The sequence below is a fragment of the Oryza brachyantha genome, chromosome 11 (assembly GCF_000231095.2).
Source record: "Oryza brachyantha chromosome 11, ObraRS2, whole genome shotgun sequence".
Lineage (NCBI taxonomy): Eukaryota > Viridiplantae > Streptophyta > Magnoliopsida > Poales > Poaceae > Oryza > Oryza brachyantha.
This window is the reverse complement of record NC_023173.2, coordinates 5,573,589-5,598,893: the sequence shown is the minus strand read 5'-3', so window position 1 is coordinate 5,598,893 and position 25,305 is coordinate 5,573,589. Positions and strand designations below refer to the sequence as shown.

At 39.3% G+C, this 25,305-nt stretch overlaps 1 pseudogene; it reads right to left on the bottom strand.

Annotated features, from left to right (window-relative positions):
• Window positions 1-18,978: 18,978 nt before the first annotated feature.
• On the bottom strand, window positions 18,979-25,305 carry LOC102710742 (annotated as a pseudogene).

Below are 25,305 nucleotides of genomic sequence, written 5' to 3'. Positions count from 1 at the left end.
CGCGGAATAAAGGATTACCTCTGTCGAAGAAATTGACGAAGGCTTGCTACCTTGATCACGTCGCTCCTGTGTCGCCGCTATCTTGATCGCCGCTCATGTGCCGCCGAGCAGATCATCGAATCGCGCCACTCCTATGACGTCGATCGGCTCGTCGGAATCCAAAAAATCACCAGTAGATGAAAGCCGAAAACGTAGATTGAATGATCTTGACTTTATTGCATCAACTGATATTTACAAAATGCACCAACAGCACTCCTATCAAAATCGTCGATCTAGAATCAACAACTAAGTCTCACAAAAACACACCGGGGGCATACCCCTCGGTCTCTATTTATATCGAAAAGTCTATCACCAAATAGGAGTAGGACTCCTTATACTAATACGACTCATCTCTTAGTTTTCCTAATCAAATCCAACATGCCAAAATCAGACTACGTGCTACCGTAGTCCGACTGCTACAGTACCCGCCCGCTACAGTAATTTGGGTCTGCCACAGTAATCTGATCCGGTTGCTACAGTGTCACGTGCTACAGTAATCCGGGTGCTACAGTATCGTGTCGCTGCAGTATCAGACGCTGCTACAGTGTCCGAATCTGTAGCTAATTCCTTTCTTTTTCTCATCCAGTTTTGATCCGATTTACTTCCCGATTTTTTCGGCGCTTACACACACAACATGTGAAGCCCGTTACGATTCCATCCCACACGGTGTTGCTCCACCATGTGCCAACTCGTATTCAATATCGTCACCTGGCATCCTCGATCGTCCGGACCTCAGCTCCTCCCTGAGCCTAGTCACGATCCCACCGCCATTGACCGATATTGACCTCAAGTCACCTGCACAACTAGAGACAAACCAACCGTTTCCGAGCACAGATATCGTAACCTGACTCACATTAGTTACACACACTCGCACCAACACCTTAATTGTTTCCAAACCAAATTCAATTTATAAACCAAATCGCAAGCCAATTGTTCATCAGAAAATATTAATCATGATTATGATCTTACAATCTCCCCCTTGATGAACATATTGAAAAACACTTCAAAATTTGTTTTGTTGTTTTTTGAAGTAACTCCAAAAAGTATGTAATGCAAAAATCTCACTCTTTTGAAAAGAAAGAAAATCCTTTGAGTATGACAATTATGCACAAAAAATTTTTTTGTTACCTTGTTCTCCCCCTTTTGACAATGAATTCATCAATGAAGTTTTTTTATTTTCATTTTTTCTCGGAGAGCTTTGCAATGTACCAATAGTAACTCAACAACTTGTATTGCAATAACAAGGTAGAAAAAGTGACTAGCTAACTAACAAGCATGCACTAAAGTAAAACCATGAACTTGAGATATGGCAATTAAGATCAAGTCAACATTAATTTTTTCTCACATATGGCAATTTAACCTTTTTACTTGATCTTTTTTGCTCAATTTTTTTCTCTCAATTATTCCGGGTACGTCCTTGTCGTCAAGACTGTTTCCAAGGATTCGGCACCCATTATTTTTGCTCACATCGAATACGTCCTTGTCGTCAAGACTGTCCAAAGATTCGGTATTCATTTTTTTTCTCTCATAGATATTTTTTATTCTCTTGAGCAATTTAAAAAGCTATTGAGGAATAACAAATCAATAAAGCATATATATAAGCATTTAAAAACAACCCATATGCTAGCATCAATATTGCATATTTACTTAATTCAAGTATAGAATTTAAGTGTCATGCATCATCTCTCTTAAAAGCAATATCAAAAGCTCATATATAAACCAAAAATGCAGACAAGCTAGATTACTAATCATATTCTCTAACCAGTATTGCAAGCAAGTACTACAATATACTAAAGGCACGAAACAAAGATCTTCCTTTTTTTTGGTTTTAAAACACACCATGCATTAATTAAAACATGTATGCAAAAACAAAATTAAAAGAGGAAAATGCAACACGGAGCCAAAAACTCCCCCTTAATTGATGCCAAAAGGATGAATAACTCCCAATTCTCCCCGAAGAAAAGCAAATCGAGAAGAATCCAAAGGTTTCGTGAAAATATCAGCCAATTGCAATGTGCTATCAACAAATTTTAATTCCACATCTCCCTTTTCAACATGATCCCTCATAAAGTGAAAACGAATATCAATGTGCTTAGTGCGTGAGTGTTGAACAGGATTCTTAGCAATATTAATAGCACTTGTATTATCACAAAAGAGAGGAACTTTCTCAAAAGTAAGACCATAATCTCTCAAGGTTGAGATAAGCCACAAAATTTGGGAGCAACAACTAGCAGCAGCAACATATTCAGATTCAGCAGTTGATTGAGCAACATTAGATTGTTTTCGAGAAGACCATGCAATCAATGAAGTACCAAGGAAATGGCATGTACCACTGGTACTCTTCCTATCAATTCTACAGCCTCCAAAATCCGCATCCGAATAACCACTCAAGCATATAGAAGATGAAGTCCAATACCAAATTCCAAATTCAAGAGTGTGTTGTAAGTACCTCATGATGCGTTTAACCGCTTGGTGATGTGAAGCTCTCGGAGAAGCTTGAAATCGAGCGCACAAACACATAGCAAATTGTATATCCGGTCTTGAAGCAGTGAGATAAAGCAATGATCCTATCATACTTTTGTATTCCTTTTGATCAACCATTTCACCATCTTCATCAGGATCCAACACAGTAGCAGATCCTTGAGGTGTTTGTTTAATTTGCAATCCCAAAAAATAAGTCAACTCGCCCATCATACTCATTTCAAATTCCCTGTGCATCGTTTCAGCAAACTCCACAACCAAAGGGTGAGATGAACAACCAAAGATGATATCATCCACATAAATCTGAACGAACAGTTGATCATCACCATGCTTAAGAACAAAGAGAGTTTTATCAATTTTTCCCATTGTAAAACCTTTATCAAGTAAAAAGTTTTTAAGCCTATCATACCATGCTCTAGTTGCTTGTTTCAAGCCATACAAGGCTTTAGACAAACGAAAAACATGGTTGGGAAAATCAGGATTTTCAAAACCAGGTGGTTGTTTCACATAAACTTTCTCCTGTATATAGCCATTTAGAAAAGCACTTTTAACATCCATTTGAAATAATTTAAAACCTTTTGAAGCGGCAAAAGCCAACAAAAGTCTAATTGCTTCAATTCTAGCAACAGGAGCAAAAGTTTCATCATAATCCAACCCTTCCATTTGAGTAAAACCCTGAGCCACAAGTCTAGCCTTGTTTCTAACAATTAAACCATCCTGATTTCGTTTATTTTTGAAAACCCATTTAGTTCCAATAATATTATGACCAATAGGAGGTTCAACTAAGTACCAAACTTTATTTCTTTCAAAATTCTTAAGTTCTTCATGCATGACATTAATCCACGATTCATTAGTTAAGGCATGAGTAACATCTTTGGGCTCAAAATTAGCAACAAAAGCAGAATTCACATGAAAATCACGAGTTATTACCTTCGACCTTGTAGTACGTTCATCCAAGTTACCTATTATTTGTTCCGGAGGATGTCGTCGTTGAATATGAAGTGGAGCAGTGGCTTCAGATGAATTTTCATGTTCTATACCCTGTTCTGACGAACAAGAGGTTTCTGGAGGTCCACCACCATCCGCACCTGAAGCACATCAGGAAGATCCTCCAGGCCTGTTTGACCGCTCTTCTGCCTGCGGTCTGACTGACATTGTGCCACCGGTCTGACCAGCCGACACTTCGTCATCGCCCTCGTCATCACTTTCCTCCACAAATATATCCTCCCCCGGAACCTGTGATATTGTACCTGAAATTTCGGGTCTAGTACCTGGACTAGCCTCATCAAAAGTGACTTCACAAGTCTCAACAATTTTGTTAGTATCTAAAACAAGTACACGGTAACCTCGAGAATGGGCAGCATATCCTAACATAAGTCCATCACGAGAGCGTGATTCAAATTTATCTAAAATCCCTAACTTTAACACAATACACTTACACCCAAAAACACGTAAATGAGAAATCTTAGGTGTATGTCCAAAACGAAGCTTATAAGAAGTCTTACTAAGTTTTGATCTCAAGGAAACACGATTGGACTTGTAGCATGCAGTATTAACAGCTTCAGCCCAAAATTTCCTATGTGTACTGTACTCATCAAGCATAGTCCTAGCCATCTCAACCAAAGAACGATTTTTTCTTTCAACCAAACCATTTTGTTGAGGAACCCGGGGAGACGAAAATTGATGTTCAAGACCATTTTCATTGCAAAACCTCTCAAAAGAAGCGTTTTTAAACTCTCCACCATTATCGCTTCGGATGGTTCTTAAAGATCCAGGAAATTGAATGGCCAACCGAAGATACAAACTTTTAAAGTGTTCAAAAGCCTCATCTTTGGTAACCATAAAGAAAACCCAAGAATAACGAGAGAAATCATCAAATATAACCAACACATACCACTTTCCTCCAACAGATTGCACTCTAGCCGGACCGACAGTGTCCATGTGTAAGAGCTGTCCTGGTGCATCCGTCATCACAGAAAAAGTAGGAGTATGCGAGCATACAACCATTTTAGCATGGCGACATGGCGAGCAAACCAAATCAACATCTTTTTTAAGTTTAGGCAAACCACGAATAAGATCTGAACCACTAATCCTAGTTAGATGATCAAAGCCAATATGTCCAAATCTGCGATGCCAGAACATCACATCTTTAGAAAACTTTGCAACAAGACATATAACTTCAGAAGAAATACTACTTTGAAAATCAGCTTTAAAAACCTTCCATATCGAGAAATATTAAGCACAACATCTCCAGAAAAATCAAAAATTTTACTTCCACTTTTCTTAAACAGAACATCAAAATTCTCATCCACAATTTGAGAAACGGAGAGCAAATTGTACTTTAGATTTTCAACCAAAGCGACATCATTCAATGTAAATTTGTCACTTACCTTGACAGATCCAGTTGCAGTGATCGTCCTAGTAGAAGCATCACCGAAGATGATTGAATACTTCCTTGATGCCCTCACAAGAGAGGAGAACCAACTTTTATCACCGGTCATATGTCGCGAACAACCGGAGTCCACAATCCACACGTTCTCCTTCCTCGCCAAAAATGCCTGTGCATAAGCAGGTGTCGAAGTCTCAGTACTGGGGTTAGATAATAAACATTTAAAAATCCAGTACTGAGACACATGACCAGATCTAACAGGAACATAACCAGTAGAAAATTCAATATGTTTTCTTTTAGAAAAATGCTCCCGAGGCTGGTTTAACTGCTTAGGAACCTGCGGTCTGACCAAAGCTTTACCACCGTTCTGACGGGGGTTATAACACCGGTTTGACTGCTGGTACTGCTGCAGTCTAACCGCCTGCCTCGAGGTAAAAGCCAATTTTTGGCTTCTTTGTTTTGCAAAAGCAATTTCTCGTTCCTTTTTCTGCTTTCTAGCAAGTCTAAAACAGAAACCAACAATATGGCCATCTTTGCCACAAAAGGAACATGTATACTTATCACGATGAGTTGAAGCACAAGTTGATATAGCAGGTTTAGCATTAACAACCGATGTAGTACTAAAGACAGGTTTGGCATTTACAACAGATTTAGTGTTAAAAGCAGGTTTAGCATTCACAACAACTTTTGATGAAGAAGCACTCAAGGAAGACATGATGCCAGCAGATTTAAATACAGTGGTCTTAGGTTCAGGTTCAGTCAAAATTTCACCATTCTGAGCAATACTTAAAACAGTAGGAGGATGTCTAGAAAAGTGAACATGAGGATCAAAACCTAAACCACGATTGTGTGTGCTAACTTTAGATTGATCAAGAATCATGTTGAGGTTCCTTTTTCCATCAGAAAATCTTTGCAAACAACTTTTTAAATAAGAAACCTCTTGAGTTAAACTAGCACAATTTTTGCAAGAAAGCACTTCATCTCTTTTAACAACTTCCTCCATTTGTTTAACACATTCCAAAGCATGTTTAAGTTTCATCTCATTAGCAGGGCATGTCAAGCAAGGTTTAGCACTATATTGCTTGATTCTTTTAGGGCTAATCAAGTTAAACATAGAACTAGCAAACACAGCAACTCGACATTTGTTTAAAGCTCTCTTAGCCAAGAACAATTCATCAACCAATCTAGTATTCATTGTAAAGCTAAGAGCAAGACAAGATTCAAGTTTTCTAGATTTCTTAGTTACAACATCAAGTTTTTTGCAATTATTCTGATTAACTTCTCTTACAGCATTCACTTCAGCAAATAAAACATCACACGATTTGCATTCATCATCATTAAAAGCAAGGGATTTTAATTTACTATTTTCAATATTAAGAGAATCAATAGTAACTTCTTGTTGACTAATTTTTTTCTCAAATTTAGAAATCTTGTAACCAAGTCTAGCAATCACTTCTTAAAAATATTCAATACTAGAAGGACCAGTTACCTCGTTGTCATCGTCAGAATCTTCAAAACTTTTAGGCATGAGACAAACACCAGCAATGTTCATACTCTTGTCTTCTTCTTCATCATCTTCAAACTCAACGTCACTGTTTTCTTGAACAGCTGCAAAAGCTTCATCCAAAGCCTTTTGATAATACTTCTTCATCTTCATATTCTTGATTTGTTTCTTATTCTGCATGGCATCTTTGGATGCATCTTGAGGTTTAGCTTCTTCCTGTTTACCTCTTCCAAGCTTGGGGCACTGAGAACGGATGTGATTCGGTTGATCACATCCAAAGCATCGAATTGGTCCTCCTCTTCTCCTGATCCTGATATTACTCACAGCTCGAGAAATTCTGTTAGCGGCCAAAACCAAGTCCTCCTCACTGATCTCTTCCAGTTGATCATCGGACAAGGCGGTAAAAGCAGCAAAGGCTGCCAAAGAAATAGACTCAGAAGAAGATCCAGATGAGGATATTAAAGCAGTAGATTTCAAATCAGTCCTTTTTGAAAGAATATTCATCTCATATGTTTTCAATTTAGTATAAAGAATATCCAAAGTTAAAGCATTCATATCAACAGACTCTTGAATTGAAATAACTTTAACATCCCAAACTTTCATATCAAGGCCATTCATAAAGTGACGAGCAATCTCAGATTGAGAATAGTTAACATCATAAGAAGCATCAACAGATCTAAGATCACTCAAGATTTTATTGAAACGAGCCAAATAGTCATCCAAGGATTCTCCAAGTTTCATCTCAAATTTTATGTACTCCTTTTTGAAAACATCCTTTCGCAACTCTTTGATATATGAAGTTCCAGTATGAAAATCATTTAAAGCTTTCCAAATCTTATTAGCAGTTGCAAGATGCGAAACACGATCAAAATCGGAGCGAGAAATCCCATTCAGAATAATATTGCGCGCTTTGCAATTATTTTTAAATTCTAATTTTAGAGCCGGAGTATCAATGCGTTCAGGAATCTCATAAGGTTGATTAACTTTAAGCCAAATATCATAACCCTAAGATGTAATATAAGATTCCATCTTTTTCTTCTAATAGCCAAAATCAGATCCATTAAATATTGAGGTTTGTTTGAAAACTTTTCAGCCATGGCAAACAAATCTAAAAATCGGCGAAGATCAAATAGAAAACGAGGCTCTAATACCACTTGTAGGATCGAACAAGATCAAACAAACCTACCAGGGGGAGGGTGAATGGTAGGAAAAAACAAAACCCAAAAATCTTTCGCGGAATAAAGGATTACCTCTGTCGAAGAAATTGACGAAGGCTTGCTACCTTGATCACGTCACTCCTGTGTCGCCGCTACCATGATCGCGCCGCTCATGTGCCGCCGAGCAGATCATCGAATCGCGCCACTCCTATGACCTCGATCGGATCGTCGGAATCCAAAAAATCACCAGTAGATGAAAGCCGAAAATGTAGATTGAATGATCTTGACTTTATTGCATCAACTGGTATTTACAAAGTGCACCAACAGCACTCCTATCAAAATCGTCGATCTAGAATCAACAACTAAGTCTCACAAAAGCACACCGGGGGCATACCCCTCGGTCTCTATTTATATCGAAAAGTATATCACCAAATAGGAGTAGGACTCCTTATACTAATATGACTCATCTCTTAGTTTTCCTAATCAAATCCAACATGCCAAAATCAGACTACGTGCTACCGTAGTCCGACTACTACAGTACCCGCCGTGCTACAGTAATCTGGGTCTGCAACAGTAATCTGATCCGGTTGCTACAGTGTCACGTGCTACAGTAATCCGGGTGCTACAGTATCGTGTCGCTGCAGTATCAGACGCTGCTACAGTGTCCGAATCTGTAGCAAATTCCTTTCTTTTTCTCATCCAGTTTTGATCCGATTTACTTCCCGATTTTTCCGGCGCTTACACACACAACATGTGAAGCCCGTTACGATTCCATCCCACACGGTGTTGCTCCACCATGTGCCAACTCGTATTCAATATCGTCACCTGGCATCCTCGATCGTCCGGACCTCAGCTCCTCCCTGAGCCCCTCCCTGAGCCTAGTCACGATCCCACCGCCATTGACCGATATTGACCTCAAGTCACCTGCACAACTAGAGACAAACCAACCGTTTCCGAGCACAGATATCGTAACCTGACTCACATTAGTTACACACACTCGCACCAACACCTTAATTGTTTCCAAACCAAATTCAATTTATAAACCAAATCGCAAGCCAATTGTTCATCAGAAAATATTAATCATGATTATGATCTTACAACTCCAACTCTAATGAGAGCTGCTCCTGTGGGAGCCGGAGAACAGATAAAAAATGTTTGGCTAATTTGGTTTGCTCCATAACTCCTAAAAGAGAGAATACAAAATAGATTGACAATAATAGCCTTGTGGATTATGTGTAGTCATGATTAAACCATAATTTAATTATGTTTTTTTCATGTAATTAAATACTGATTATTTTTTTTTCAACTTCAACCACACAACTATATGTTATAAAATACTATATGATAGTTAACACACAATATAAATATTTACTTATATATTAATAATATATAGTACCATGAGTGGCAGATTCAAGTAATTACAATAAAATATAAAGGGTAGTGGGTCTTTTAGCGTGGAGTGGAGCCGTGGAGCAGAAAAACCCAGTTCCACCCCTGTAGTTCATTTTTCAGGAGTAGCTCCGCCAACTCCACTCAAAAAAATTAGAATCTGTACCATTTGGCACGACTCCGGCTCCAGTTAAGTTAGAGTTGGGAGCTGGAGCTGTGCCAAACGGGTCCGTAAGATATTTGACTTTTTCTGTTACAACGTTTGATCATTCGTATTATTCAAAAAATTAGTACAAATATAAAAAATGACAAGTCATGCTTCAAGTTCTTTCGATAATAAAGTAAGTCACAAGTAAAATAATAATATTTTTATAATTTTTAAAATAAGACAAATGATCAAACATTGCAACAAAAAAATCAAACATCTCACGTTATGAAACGGTGACCTTTAATAGGAGGACACAAGGGAAGCTCTCCAAGTTTACTACACCGGTGATTTGGCCAGGAATCATAATATTGTAGCCATTTTTGTTCCTGGATGTATCCCGATTGCTGTTCCTGTTCGTGCTATCGATCACCCTTTTTTTTTCTTGAAAATTAAAAGCAAAGATTTTCTATTCGTCTCCAAAACGACATCTGTACACGCGCTTTTACAAACAGACACGCTTGGTATGCTTCCTATTAATTAATAGTTGGAGTAATGTTGTGTAAATTGCATTCTTATGATTGAACACACTACTACAAAATTAAACTGTTTATTCCAATCGACCCCCTTAGCATCTTGGGTAGACCGTACGAGGTACATCAGATGGGTTGGGCCAGAAGTATATTGGCCGCTTGCAGAAGAGGATTATTGCAGGCGGTCTGTGATGAAGCAGCACTCATCACATGCAGTCGTCTTATCCGACCACCTGCGATAAGTATTTTGTACGGTTACTTTAGTTGATCTTCCAATGCCAACCTGCGTCATTTTCACTCAAAGCTTCTCTCTTCCAAAAATTAGCAGCATATAGGATTTCAAATTGAATTCTTTGATTTAATTTGATATGCAAGCTGGTTAGATACATGCATTTCTCCTCTATGGCAATCATTTTCTTTAGTTTGGTCAACCTGATTAAGAGAAATTAGTTGTGTGTTATGGTGGATGTCTTGAAGATGTTTTGTGATATTTTATCATGGATAAAATAGTTTCATGAGTATAATTTACCTCATATATACTTATGAATCGTTATTGGTATATTTTCATGGCTTTAATTTCATATTGAAGTCCGTCCCTTGACTTCCCATTTAAATAGCTTCTTCAAATTTTATTCCTTGAAACTATCCAACTAAATTCCTACTAAATTTTCATTATTTTCATTTACTCAAATTTTTGCAAAACTCCAAATTTCTACTATTGCCTTGGGCCACATTTTTTCCCTGACCATTCGAGCCAGGCCAACCGGCCCAGTGGCCTAGCTAGCTCCCTCCCTACTTAGCTCCACCCCGGGAAGCCGCCGCCGCCGCCGCTCTCCATGGGCACCGCAGCCATTGTCGGGCACCGTAAACTCTCTTGCTACAAGTTGTCACCACCGCCGCTGACATTGTACCCCTCTTCTCCTACCAATACCGCTGTCACCGGTTGCTGCGAGTGATGTCGTCTACAACCGTCACCAAGCGTCGGCGGCCTCCATTTTGCCATCACCCAAAGCCAGCCTTTGCCACATCCACTCCTGCTCAAATCAACCGCCACCACTGGCAAGACCACCGCCCGCCACTGGTTTCGCCTCCTCCATATCATCATCGCCAAAGCCCATAAATTTCCCCTGGGCCAGAGTAGACCATGCCACCCTGAGCTCTCTCTCTCTCTTTCTCCTCTCCAAAGCAGTCGTCGGCCTCTTCTTTTGGTTCCGCCGCCGGCTGACTCGTACCCCGCACCGCCAGCCGCCGCCCTTGCTCCTTCTCCCTGCCTTGCTCTCCCCCATCGCTCTATAGTTAGCTAAATGGGCCGCCTGGCCCGGCATGGCCCAGGCACGGTCGGGCTCATGCTAGAGTGCGTCGAGCCAGCATGGCCCGATCAACATGTCGAGTCGGGCCGTGCCATGCCGGCCGACAGGCGGCACTGGCGGCCCAGGTATGACCCAACACCACTCGGGCCATGACGGGCTAGCCCAAAGTGAAAAATGGCTCATTGTGCTTCTTCACTAAACAAGTCTATATTTCGTCCCACACTTCATTGGGTTGTTAAAGTAAGTCTATTTATCCCCCTTATTCGTTGGGTCATGTTACATATGGTTTTAATAAGTCTATTTTACATACTTTTCCTTTTGTGCTAGGCCTTATATAAATAATAAGTTTATTTCAGGTTCTCAAATATTTTTTTTAATTGATCTAGGGAGTGTCGGGCCGGCCCAACGTGCCGAGGGTGCGGCCCAGGCACAGCCCAACCGTCGGGCTGGACCGGCCAGGGCCCGACACCGACCAGGCTGTGCCGTGCTTGGGCCAGGCCGTGATATCGTGCCTTGGGCCGGGTCGTCAGGCCTCGGTCCTTATGGCCAACTATACCTCGCTCTATCTCTGTTTAAGAGAGAGAAGAAGCAGAGAAAGAGAACGGAAGGAAGAAGATAAGAAGGGAGAGATGACAAGTTGCCCTAAATTTTCCTTTAGAAAAAATCAAATCTTTTAATAAGGATTTTCTCCCCCAAATTTTGAATCCAATTCAAATAAGTTTTGATTCTATTATTCTTTAAATCTAAAGATTTTTTAATTCAAATATTTTATTTCCTTTCACATTAAAATACTTTTATGTTCACTATGTTCATTTTGGATTTTAGTAAATTTCAAATTTCAATCACTTTTTGTATTTACTTTTCTTTAAAAACTCTTATTCAAAAATTAGGATTTACTTACTTTCTGCATTGTTTTATCATTTGTTTATTGTATTTTATTTAGGCTGTTTATTTGTAATCTTTTTCGCCTTTAGCCACTAAATAGTCGTTAGAATTTTACCATGTATGCGTACTTCGTAGTGGGATTCGATGATGTATGCGACCTTTTTCGACAACGGGCGATCGACACAGGGTTGTTGAAGTGCTACTCCTTGTAAGTATCAATACCCTTAGTACGGATTAATTCTGCGACTACAACGCACCGTGCAATGCTAATTGTAGCTTCTTGAAAAGGTGGGCAAGTATTAGGAGGAAAAGCAAACCTACACCACCACAGTGACTTCCCTATCCAACAACAGGTTGGCGACACGTGTGGTTTCCACATGTGTGCCACCGCATGCAAAATCTTATTATGCAGGTGAAGAATTCAGATCTTGAGGTTTGTATAATGTTCCATTACTACGGGTTTACTTATAGCATTCTAACCACATTATGCAACTTTCTAGTGTTTCTTCGCTATCTCTATTATAGGCAAATATAAATAATATATCTCCGTACAACTTCGGCAATATTTGAGAAGAATTAGCTTCCTTCTTGCTTTCGGAAGTTATATCACCAAAAGGGACTTTTCATGCCACTTCGAAGTAGTGCTACTTCATTAAAGATTGCGAGTAGTTGTGTGTGGTGTAAAGTAGAACAATTTTCCCTCTAGCTTGTGGTGTAAAGCTAAACAATTTTTTTCGTACCTTTCAGCTAACTGCGTGCTTCACAAATATTTGCAATTAACATGCTCTGTCTTCTTGTATATATTTATAGATGACTGCTGACCAAGTACAATATTTTGTGAATTTTTGATTTGTGACATTATATTGCTCACCAAATACATCTATTGTGATATTATTTTGTTATGATTTCTCACTTGTTAGAGTTGATTGCAGATCGAATACTCTCAATTTCTATTTTCTCTTTTCTGGGATTATATGTGTGTATTCCAGACGGTATGGCTAGTAATCCAGAGGCTAGCCGAAAAACAAATTTTTTTTTCTTGTAATTTCTTATCGGTGACAGGCCGTAACAAAAGCTCGTCACGAGTGCATTATCTGTGACGGACTTACGACCTATCGGTGACGGGCTGTAATTTCAACCCATCAAAGATAAGTTCATGCCCATCCTACTAAATCGTTTGGATGCTTATCGGCGACGGGTTATAAATTATGCTCGTCACAGATGACTAGTATCTTTGACGGGCTCTATTTCATGCCCGTCACTAATATGGTATTCGTGATGGGCTATAACATCTTTTGTGACAGGTCTACTTTGAGGCCCATCAAAGATGCCTACAATCCGTGACGGGATTTTGCCCACCAGTATTATATCGGTCTCATTAGTGACCACTCATGGTTAGGCCAGCGTCCGCCACCAAAAGGCCTTTAGGCCCGCCACAGATGTCAGGTTCCCAAGTAGTGTTACTAATAATTAACTACAACTAACAAAGACTAACACGTATGGAAGTGCAGATAAAGAAAAACAGAAGTCAGTTACAAAAATCTCTGTACCTAGTGTATAAGTGTCGTAAACAAAAGTATTACAATTGAAAGGGAAATGCATCTGCATGTATGAGAACTATCCTAATAATTATATCATATGCCAATAGAGTAGTTCCTACAACTTTGGGAGACATACTGCTAGCTCGCTTTCCACCAGAGATACCAATAAAGTTAACACATGCAACTTAATATCTAAGTAAACTACTCCCTCCATAACTTTTAGGTTCATGTTTGACCATCCGTCTTATTAAAAAAATTACATAATTATTAACTATTTTGTTATAATATTATTTATTATTATAGGAACTTTAAGTATGCATTATAATTTTGCATATTTGGATATAAATTTTAAATAAGACGAATGGTCAAACGTAATCCTAAAAGTCAACGGTGTCATACATAAAACTGGGATCTCCATCAATCGATAATGAAGTATACAATGATGTTAGCAGGATACGCACCACGTGAGGCGAGAGCACGAGGAATGAGCATCACTAATATAATAATTAACTAGTTAGCAGCACTCCATTTTTTATGCAAATTGTATAGGTTCCTCTCATTTTCCTCTGTTTCCTAGCAAATACTGCAGAGGTCAACAACCAATTGTAAATTACCTTTTTGAGTGTTAACAAATAAAATTCAGTTCAAGTTTCGAATTCTTATGTAAGCTTGTTCTGGCTTATGATTATATCCATTTTTTCTGAATGCTTTATTCAGGTCCAACCTTTGCGCCAATGTATGATCTGGCCATTTGCTGCTTTGCAATTTGTCTGATCTAGTCTGCACACGATACTATTCAATTCAACAAGCATCAATGCTACATTGACATTGTATCTACTGGGCCGCAACACCAAGCTTCTAGGTGCAGTGGTTAGCCTCACCTCCATATATTCGGTAGACATTTTTTTAATTCAAGTTAAAATCATGGAATTAAATAAATTCAGTGGTTTCTGTCAAAGTCAGAACACTACTAAATTAACCATATTTCTTATTTGAACACAGAAAACAATTGGATTTAAATGCTATTAAGAAGTTACTGCTTTTCCCTAGACCAAGTGATCGGTACCTTGCTGGAGTAGAAGGTTTTCTTGATTTTGCATACAGGGAAAAAAATCCTAATGATAAGATCCGATGTCCATGTAAGAAATGTGTCAATAAGTGGTTATTAAAGCGGGATGAAGTCTATGACCATTTAGTATTTAATGGAATGCTACATGGATATACTCCTTGGTTACCTGAATTTCAGGAAAAATTTCAGGACTTAAAAGTCATGACTGTCATATTCTAATCCAACAATTTCTTCATGTTGCTTTACGAGGTGTGCTTCCAGACAATGTTACATCTGTATTATTTGATCTATGTGGTTATTTTAGAGAATTAAGTGCAAAAGTCCTATACATAGATGTGCTTCAAAAGTTGGATGAACAAATTAAAATGACATTATGTCGTATGGAGATGATATTTCCTCCTGGATTTTTTATACTATTATGGTGCATTTAGTTGCTCATTTAGCAACTGAAGCAAAAATAGGAGGCCCTGTGTGTTACCGATTGACATACTTTGTGGAAAGGTATGTTTATATTACAAATAAAATTGAATTTGTTATCCAATATATATTTCTTACCATTTTCGCATTTCCATGTTTATGCAGATATTTGTGTGTGTTGAAGTCATATGTGCGTAATAATGCGCATCCTGAGAGATGCATAGCTGAAGCATTTTTAGCAGATGAGTGTATGACATTTTGTTGAAGATATATTGAAGGTTTTGAGACAAAGCACAACCAACCTTCACGAAATGATGATAACGATGAGTCCAGTGTATCCTGATGATGAACATCAACCAAATATTTTTGTCAAGGCAAGCCTACAAGTTTTGTTATAAGTGGTTTGGCTAAAATCCAAGCACATAGATATGTGCTTTTCAATTGCCCAGATGTCAATCCATACCTTCGATATTATCTCAAGCTCATATACATTGTTTGCTTTACTCCTTTTGAATTGAAATGAGAATTTATTACGTTTTTCTTTTGTAGAATGCATGCTGAGGAGATTAGAAAAACATATCGGCCGGGCCGTATTACTCTAAATATTATCGAGCGTACACAAAATGAGAAATTCCATGAATGGTTTAAAGCTTATGTAAGTGTCATTTTCACAGGTGACACAACATTTGAGCCATTCCATGTTTCACACCTTGGAGCCGTGTTCAATGATGCAAACAATTATGAACAATGGGTTAGAACAGATGTTGATGGAATGACAGTGGATGCCACTAACAGTGCTTTGAATAATAAACCATAGTGGATGGTAATTTTTTTCCTCATTATTTCGCTATTCATGGTATGTGCATTTTCTACTTGGCAATCTCAAACATTTCAGTTGATTAGTTCTATTACGAAATATACTAGCAGGTCTACGTAGGTGTGTCCACTAAGTTGTTCTTGCAATTATTTCATGTCTTATTAAATTATGCACTTATGACATAAGTCAGTGTAATCTTACTTTCACTTGGTTTAATTTTTCCTACTCTCTCTGTTGATATGGACCATCTTATATAGCTTTACAAATATAATTGAGTGTAGAATATATGCATCAAAATATAAAAATTCCTGCAACAAAAAAGTAAAAATATTCATATATCTAATATATTATGTTTATTTTCAGGTCCATCCGATTGTTATGGTGGAAAATTGATCAAGTGAAGGCTTGCTTTACCAACCTCTCTGCAGATTTCAGTTATAATTTTGTTCAGTTACGAAGGTGGCACATTGAGGAAATTATTCATTGTGTACTGAACTTCTGATTTTTGTACCGTTAAATTATGAAATAATGTTATTAACTCTATGATTCCTATGGTGCCTTGTTTTCTGCATATTATCTTTTAATGCTATCACCCTATTGATGTCTTGTATTGTCTGCCACTAAATTAATTTCTATCGTTCCAGGTGCTGGGCAGGTATATTTTATTTAACATGAATACCTACTCTAAGTCAGCATCTGCTCACTAGGTTGTTGGTGGTAGTGCTTGGCAACCCAACTTCTTGTGCCATATATTCTCACTATTATTCAATAAAACATCTTGAGTTACTTAGCGATAATCATGGGCCTTCATAGACGGATCTGAGTTCAATTTTTTTTTCTTTTTTGCGTTATTGATTCAACCGGTCTAAAAGAACTAATTTAATATTAATTCAATGAGACTTTGTAAATATAAACCGAGAACCAATAGATCAATATAATCTGTCTCTTAAACTAATTTTTTATTTTAAAAAACTAATTTAATATAATTCAACGGGCCTTTAGAAAGCTAATTCAATGGGTCTTAAAAACAAAAAAGGTGTACCAACGAAGGCTGCGTTCGTTAGTTGGTGGGAGGTGGGTTAGTTATCCAGCGCGGAAAACTTACTAATAGATTAATACATGATTAATTAATTATTAATTATTAAAAATATAAAATAGATTAATCTGATTTTTTTAAAACAACTTCCTATAGAAAATTTTATAAAAAATACACCGTTTAGCAGTTCGGGAAGCGTGTGCGGGGAAAAATAGAGGAGTTAGATACCTTACTGCTGGAGCTGAATGCGGCCAAAGCAAGGTTTTGTTTGTCTACTTGGTATGTGAAGGTGCACATATATCTCGAGGATAGGTTTTCAACTGTATATTCTTATTTTGGCAATAATAAATTATATTTCTTTTTTTTCATATGTTGTGTTACTATAGGTGTTGGTAACACACAGATATATGTTCCAAGAGGCAACACAACTGTAACACATGAAATATATGTTACAAAGCATCTTGTAACACAAAGTAAAGTGTTACAACAGAGTGTTCTCGTAACACATGTCTTTTTTGTTACAAAATTGTGTTACAAAATGTAGGTTCTGATGACGAAGTGACTTTCCATCAGTTCTGTAAGATCCTACCATCACCTGTTATCATACGTGCTTCTTGGCCTATAAATACCAGCAAGCAGCTGCGCAAAAGGCAAAGCTGCTGCTTCTTCTTCTTCAGTCTCAGAGCTCAGCTGCCGCTCTAGCAATGGCTTCCAGGACTGCAACACTTGCGACGATCATGGCCGCCGTAGTACTCATGCTGGCGGTGACGCCGCCCGCCGCGGTTGCGGAGGACGGGCGGCTCCAGCTGCAGGGGCTGGTGAAGAGGAGGAGCCTTCTGTAGGCGCCACGGCTGCCGGCGGCCGCGCCATGCTTCGCCTTCCCAAGTTACGGTACGCCATGCGAGGCGCCCTGCTTCAAGGTTTGCTTCACCAGGTGTGTCTTCTTCCTCAACCTTGCGCCAGCCGTCTGCCAGAAGCAGTGCTTCACCACAGATCCCTTGTGGTGCGGCAACTAGAGGGGCAAACAGAGTGATCGAGAAGCAAAAAGATAGGAGATGATGAACACTGCATCCGTCCACTTGATCTCAGTTTGTATTTTTCTTTTTCAGTTATCGTATATGTCGGCTGTCATGAGTTTCTCTGTTGGTTTAAGATGTATCAAGCTTGTAACGCTTATCAAGTGATGTTGAATAATATGCAGTGGATTGATTTCATGAAAGTTTGTAAAAACCAACAGGGATTTCCCGAAGTTCGATGCTCCCAACTCGGCTCGAGAAACCTCACGCTGGAAAAATGCGGTCTTGCCAATCTCAAATTTAAATATAGAGAATGAACAAAAAAATCCTATAAATACTATGATATTTACAAGACCTAATGGGACAGAGAAATCAAAATCAAAAAAATTTGCTGTGTTTTCCAACTGCAAAGTTTGAAATAGTAGACAAGATACTTAAAAAAGAGAAAATGTTTCATGCACGAACGGAAGTGAAAAACTAGGTCCAGTTTAGCCCATTTACGAATATATACAAGGGACTTCCCCAAACCACACTTGGAGTACATTCCATTGCGACCACATTAACGAGATCCCAAATCAGGAGTGTATGCACCGGAATATGTGTGTTCTACTTGCGTCTATTGCACAGGATGAGACAGAATGTCCTTCACAATAAGACCATTTTCATTTCATCACATAGGTTTTATGCCTAACAATGCATGTGAAGAACTCATGTAGAGAGATGGAGAAAAACATCATGATGCCAAATGAGGAATGACATACTTAATTTATCATTTACTAACAGACGAGAGAGATCGTTTGCATAGTCATCTTCTTATATATTTTTTTGTCCAGTTTTCACCCACGTATGCATGCCTTAGTCATTGGCAAGTCTTAATTATATGGGGTAATTAGATTCATGCCATTGCAAATATGTCAGTTTAGAAAAATAGTATTAAAACTTTTGTATTCGTATAGATGTCATTACAATTTTTCCTCAATGATAAAAATACCATTTTGTATGACCGGAAGGCCACTATATTTTGATATTGTCCAAAGTGCCCATCACTCCACTCGCTGGCATGTGGGCCCCTCCCCCACAGCCCCAGCCCTCTCCCCTAGCCCCGGCAAAGTCGACGGTGGCGGCCATCCGGCACGGCCGCGTCACCAGAGGGCCACCCTAGCGACAACCACCCCTCGCTGGCGTCCACCGCGGCGTTAGGTTGGCCTAGCTGGCGGCCACAAGCTCGGCGCGACCCCGGGCTTGTTGAGCTACCGCGACGAGCTCGGCGCGCGCTGGTGACGATACACGCGGCGATGACTGTGCGGCGTTGGCGTCGGCCTAGACGAGGAGGAGGGGTCTAGCCACTTGCGTACCTTCTTGTCGAGCTCGAAGCCCTGCGGGAACGAGAGCGGGAAGGGGACCGCGTCGCCGACCTTGTACCCACCGGTGCGCTGCGCGTAGGACTGCATCGCCGACACGGCAAGGTCCTTCCGGTAGCAGACTAGGTCGAGGAGGGCACCGTCGCGGGAGAGCGCGAAGTAGTAGTCCGGGTAGTTGGGGAGGAGTGACCGGGGGAAGTCAGGGGCGAGGCCGAGGTCGAGGCGGAGGCGGGCGACGAGGTGGAGCGGGAGCGCACGGGCCGGCGTGAGCATGAGGAGGCGCAGGAGGCGGTCGGCGGCGTCGGGGCGGGTGGAGTCGAGGACCTGCGCCTCAGCGGTGTGGAGCGAGGTGAGCCAGGGCGTCTGGGAGACGGCGACCGGGTGCGGCGAGAGACCGAAGGCCGACCGGTAGAGCCGGAGTAAGCGGAGCGGGCGGAACGAGCGGTGGTCATCATCATCATCACCTTCGTCCCTCACGGCGAGGACAACGAGCCTCCCCCGCCCGCCCTTGCCATCGCCGCGTCGGATGGCCGTAACCGTCGACTTTGGAGGTCGGCATGTCGCACCAGGGTTGCGGGAGGGGCCCACGTGGCAGTAAGTAGATAAAAGGGCATTTTGGACAATACGAAATTCCAGGCGTACAAAATGGCATTTCTATTATCGGGAAAGAATTGTAATGGCATATATGTGAATACAGAAATTTTAATGGTATTTTTCTAAATTGGTATATTTGCAATGGTATGAATCTAATTAACCTAGTTATATTGTGGTTAATTGTGGAACCCTCCATTTGTCCATATATTGGTTAAGTCTAACATTAGGTACGACACCGATACAAAGTGATTTCTAGAGGTGAGGTTGTATCGAGTGGTTAGCGGGATCAATCCATCTCTACTAAATTAGAGGCGGATCCAGGACTCCAGCGCCTCTTCTTTCCTCCTTCTCTCTCCCATATTTTCTATGAGGTATCTAGTGTGTAGGGGGCTGGAGCCCCTACAGCCCAACGTTGAATCTGTCTCTGTACTGAATGGAAGCTGGAAGCAATAGAAAACAGGGAACAAAACCATCTCCAAAAAATTGCTCAGATGGCATCTCCTAAATACCAAAAGTTTCGTCGTGTCAACTTGTTACATTAGACTGCACTTTATTTCATTTTCACTCTGAAAAAGAAATCGTTGTTTAAAATTTCTCTCGATACGAGGATATATTATTGAAGGATTTTTTAACATGTTCTTAGTTTGTCTGTATCATACATTAAACTTTGACACAAATGGTTGATATAATGTAACAACTTACTAATGGTACACCCACAATTCTCCACTACTGAGAACACCTTCGCAGGCAGTCAAAACTCCTTTTCATAGCTGGGTTATTTGGCATGACCAGCTCTTTTTGTGTGGTGAGACTAGCCATACTTTTTAAATCAACACCTTATATTCACACACACTCATCCTTTTCACTACACTATAAATCCCTTTTTGCTTAATAGCAAGATGTTATAATTTTAACTTTATATCTTCTAAATTATATTGTTTACAAATAATATTAAATGAAAATGTAATCAATTACAAAGTTACAAATCTGATCGAGTTTTATAACTTTCATATAGATCATATCTTCAATTGTGGTCATTCAAAACATAAAAACTGAGATTTTGTAAAAGAATATATAAGATATTATAGGGAATATTTGGATCTATAGAAATCTCAAATAAAAAAATTTCAATTACAAATTTTCATCTATATCTGAATTAATATGAAAAACTTAGGTGCAAATATATATTATTTTGAAATTCATACTATTGCGGAAGGGCCACTAGGAGGCCCGCGTACAATAACAAGTTTTCTCATACGGGCTTCTTAGTGGCCCACCTGTAATAATGGCATTAAGTGGCCCGCCTGTGATAAGTTTTTTTTTTTTGCAAGAGAGCTCATCTTAGATGGTACCTGGTATGGTCCGTTTGAGATGTTTAGAGGATCACCTGGGATAATCATTTATGTAGTAGCGTGGGTGCAATTTCTTTCATCACATTTGAATCATATTTAGAGTCAGAAATGAACAGTAGAATGCAAAAGTTCAAATCTGACAATAATGCATACACATTGCGGGTATTTTAAAAATATTAAAGCCATAGAAGAAATTTTTGTGATGTCTGTGTGGTTGAATTTATTTGCATGCGTAGCTTCACATATTTCAAATTTGAAATTATATTAACATGCATGTGCCACTGAATTAAGTTAGAAATCTTTGAATAATACGGATGGTCAAATGTAAATAAAAAAGTCAACGGCGTCAAACAAAAAAAAGGAGGGAGTATATAATTTGTATATATATATATCAAGATTGATTAGCATCCATATAAATCTAAACAAGAATAGGAAGCCTTACATCGTGAAACAGAGGAAGTAAGAAGGAGCACTATAAAATAGCTTGTTATTGAAACACTCTAATTAAGGAGAGCACATATGGTGACACTACTATTAGCTTGCTAGCTAGTTTGTTTTGCCTGCAAGGACATTATGATCACAATGATGCCGCTCTCCTCATCCTCGCTCTCAATATAGCTAGCAAAATCACGGGCAAACAAAGCAAACAGCTCGTCAAGTAGAGACTCCCCAAAATGGCTCACGATCAGGGGCCCCGTCCCTGCCCTTAGGGCCGCAGACATACTCTCGCCGGCGGCCTGAGCGGCGGCGACGGCAGCACCGGCCGACTCCGGCGACTCATCCGTGGGGCTACCGTCCATCTCGAAGAGATGGATGTCAGTGATGTGAAGCAGCCCGTTCTGCTGCACCAGCTGCTTCAGCTCCTCAGTCGAAGGCCAGTACATCGGTATGTTGAAGGAGTCCAGCTTCTCCTTCTCAACACGTCCCTGTTGTGCAAAATGCAAAATTTACCATGTATCAGTTTCACTCTATCGATCTATGTACGCATGAGTTGATTTTTATTGTACTTTTGCTATTGATCAAACATTTAATTTTTTGTTCTTCTGTCAAACACGCGCGCAATGCATACGGGGCTAGAGGGAGGGCGTGTATGGATTTGATTAGCGTGCACGTCTTTATGCTATCATCCAATGGATGTGACCGAATTTGATTGTTGAAATTAAAATTTCAAATATTTGATCATTAGGGGGACCCTTTTTATCGCGCTTCAGATTAAAAACATTGTACAATTAAAGGCTAATATATGCTAGTGGGATAAACAAAAGAAGTACAGAAATATGCTCTTCGTACTTTTTATACGTCTATTTTATATTGTCACGTGTTTCAAATCTGTGTCAAGAGAAACTCATGTTTATTTGTAGTATAAAACCAATATGGTATAATTGCCCAATGAAGTGAGGGACTTGTAAATCGACGGATCAGGTTGTTTCTACTACTATTTCTACTAGTAGTATAAGAGGCCAGTATAAAATTAAGAATAGAAGTCAACTTTATTTTTTTAAAATAGTTATCTTTCCATTTACAAGCATATTTTAACATATTTTACATGTGCTAGGTATTTCCATGAAGAATTCAGTAAGGTACGGACCAAAACACAAATTTTAGATAGCTATTTATAGCTAGCGCTCTCTCTGCTAATTAGGTGCACTTCGATTTTAATTAGGAGCAAGTCTCTTAATGAGCAATTTTACAGTCCAACAAAAAGTACCAAAAAGTATCTCGAGGTACCGGTACCTTACGGTACCAAATCGTTTCTGATCATTCGATCTAACAACACACATCCTACTCAGCTAGATCCAATGATGAAAAATGATTTGGTATCTCGAAGTACCGGTAGAGTTATCTTTTGTTGAGCCACAGCAAATCTGTTAAGTTTAACATCAAAGAATGACATTGTGGTTCAAACAATAACATGCATTCCTCAGAAACGAGAGTGCGCAGCCCCTGCGAGAGTAACTCGAATATGTTGGTTGTCCTTCCTGCATCGAACACCTCTTTCCTCTTCCTCCCAACAAGTGTCAGCACCATCCGGCCTCCAGCCACAATCTCTCTGCACCTCATCTGCAGGAACCGGGGAAGTCCTTCTCAAACTGGTCCTGGAAGAGCCTTGCCACTGCTGGCTGTGTGGTTGCCCCTACGTGAACATTCCCTTCATTCAAGCAGCCAAGATGCTCAGGGACCTGCTTGTCCAAATGCACATACAGATGATGAGAATAAGCTAAATTAATTAAGGGACGTCCTAATCAAGTTTATGCAATATTGGGATATACTCCCACCATCCCTAAATGTTAGACGCCGTTGACTTTTTAACATATGTTTGACCCTTCATTTTAGTTTAATTCTTTTGTAAACTATATAAAGCTATATATATAAATAAAAGTACATTTAACAATAAATGAAATGATATAAAATAATTAATAGTTATATAAATTTTTTGAATAAGACGTTAAACATGTATAGAAAAATTCAACGGCGTCAAACATTTAGGGATGGAGGTAGTATATATGATCATCAGCAAGCTTGATGTATCTAGAAGTGGGAATGGGCCAAGGTCTGTTGGTTCTTTCATAACCCTATTTAATTCTTAAAAAACTTTTAGCTTAAAACTCTATACAATTTTATTTTTAACTTGTTTTGAATCCAACCCTTAAATTTTATAGGCAAAATAGTTAGGTCCATTATCACTCCTTGATGTACCTGAGAGAGCCACATGATGCTCATGGAGGAATGGAAGAGATGGACGCTGTTGCGCAGGAAGAGCCTGATGTAGAAGGAGCCTGGCAGACCTGCCACATAGTGTGGAGGAGGCTGCAGCCCTCTGCAGGCGCATTCTTGTTCGAGTTGCTCCAGCGATTGGAACACATGATTGAAGTCGTTGCCAGGGACGTCATTGAGAAAGAACTGGACCTCCATGGCGCTCTCCCCCTTGTCGAGGGTGCTGCCAGGAGTTTCGCATATCGTGTTCAGCACCTCAGAGACGAAGAGGAGTGTGTTTTTACTGGAGGAGCAACCTAGGTCAGCTACGACCAATGATTGGGGATGAAGATCTCTGCACACTTCCCTTACAGCTTTCTCGAGTATTGGCCTGGTAGTAAGAACAGCTCTTCTCTGTGGATAGATATGAGGCAGAAAATTATCAAAGTTGTGGCCAAACAAATACAACATTTTTCATGTGTCAACTTTGATGCTGGCCGACCGTAACTGACAGTGGGGAGAAAGGTGTCGTGGGCTTGCCAAATTGGGATTTAACTTGTTAATTAATTCAATATCTACGCACGCACGCATACATACATACATAGATACATACATACATATATAGCAAGACTAATATGTGTACCTACTTAGTATAAGTTATTCTACACTCCTCTCCCTTCCAAGGCCACCCATGGCCCATCCCACCTCCCATCAACTTTTTAAAACAATTTTTTCAGACAATATGATACAAAAGTTTTTAAAAAATAATATATGAGGTGAGAGATAAAATTGTCTAAAGTTTAAAATCTTAAGAAATATCTATAAGTGCAGTAACGATACGCCTTGTATATAGTAATAACGCTATGTTGCTATAAAATATGTGTATTGTTACTGCACAATTGCAGTAATGTCATGATAAAAGTGCAGTAACATCGCGATATACGTGCAGTAACATGTGTTACACATAACGTCGTGATAGAAATGCAGTAACATCACGATAGAAGTACAGTAACATCATGAAGGTATATTGTTGCTACAGTATAACTAATGCATGTGAGAGAGCTAAAATATTGCATTCCCAATCTTTAGAGAGCAATATCTCATATGTTTTATATTATTTTTTAAAACCGTTTTCACCACATTGGTTAAAAAAATTTAATTTAAAAAACTAGATCTGTCATGACTATATTTTAACGTTGTTACTGTATTTTATAAGACATGTTACTGTATTTTTATCTTCGTGTTACTACACTTTTCATATGAACGGGAGTTGACAAAGGGGTGAGAGAGTATTTGAGCCTTATAAAGAGGGAGCATAGAATACATTAGTTTTGTTACGTATATATATACACACACAAAAAATTCCACTATATATTAGTAGTTATCCTATATGGTCTATATATATTACTAGGGAGTACAGTCTACAGGGTGATAAATTATAAATGAAACAACAAATTAAATAACCAAATAAATGGAGGAAAGATAAGAGTTGTACAGAGACCTGTATCATAGAATTCTTGGCATAGCTGAACTCACCATCCCCTTTCATCATGTGCAAATCGCGTTCAATCTTCAT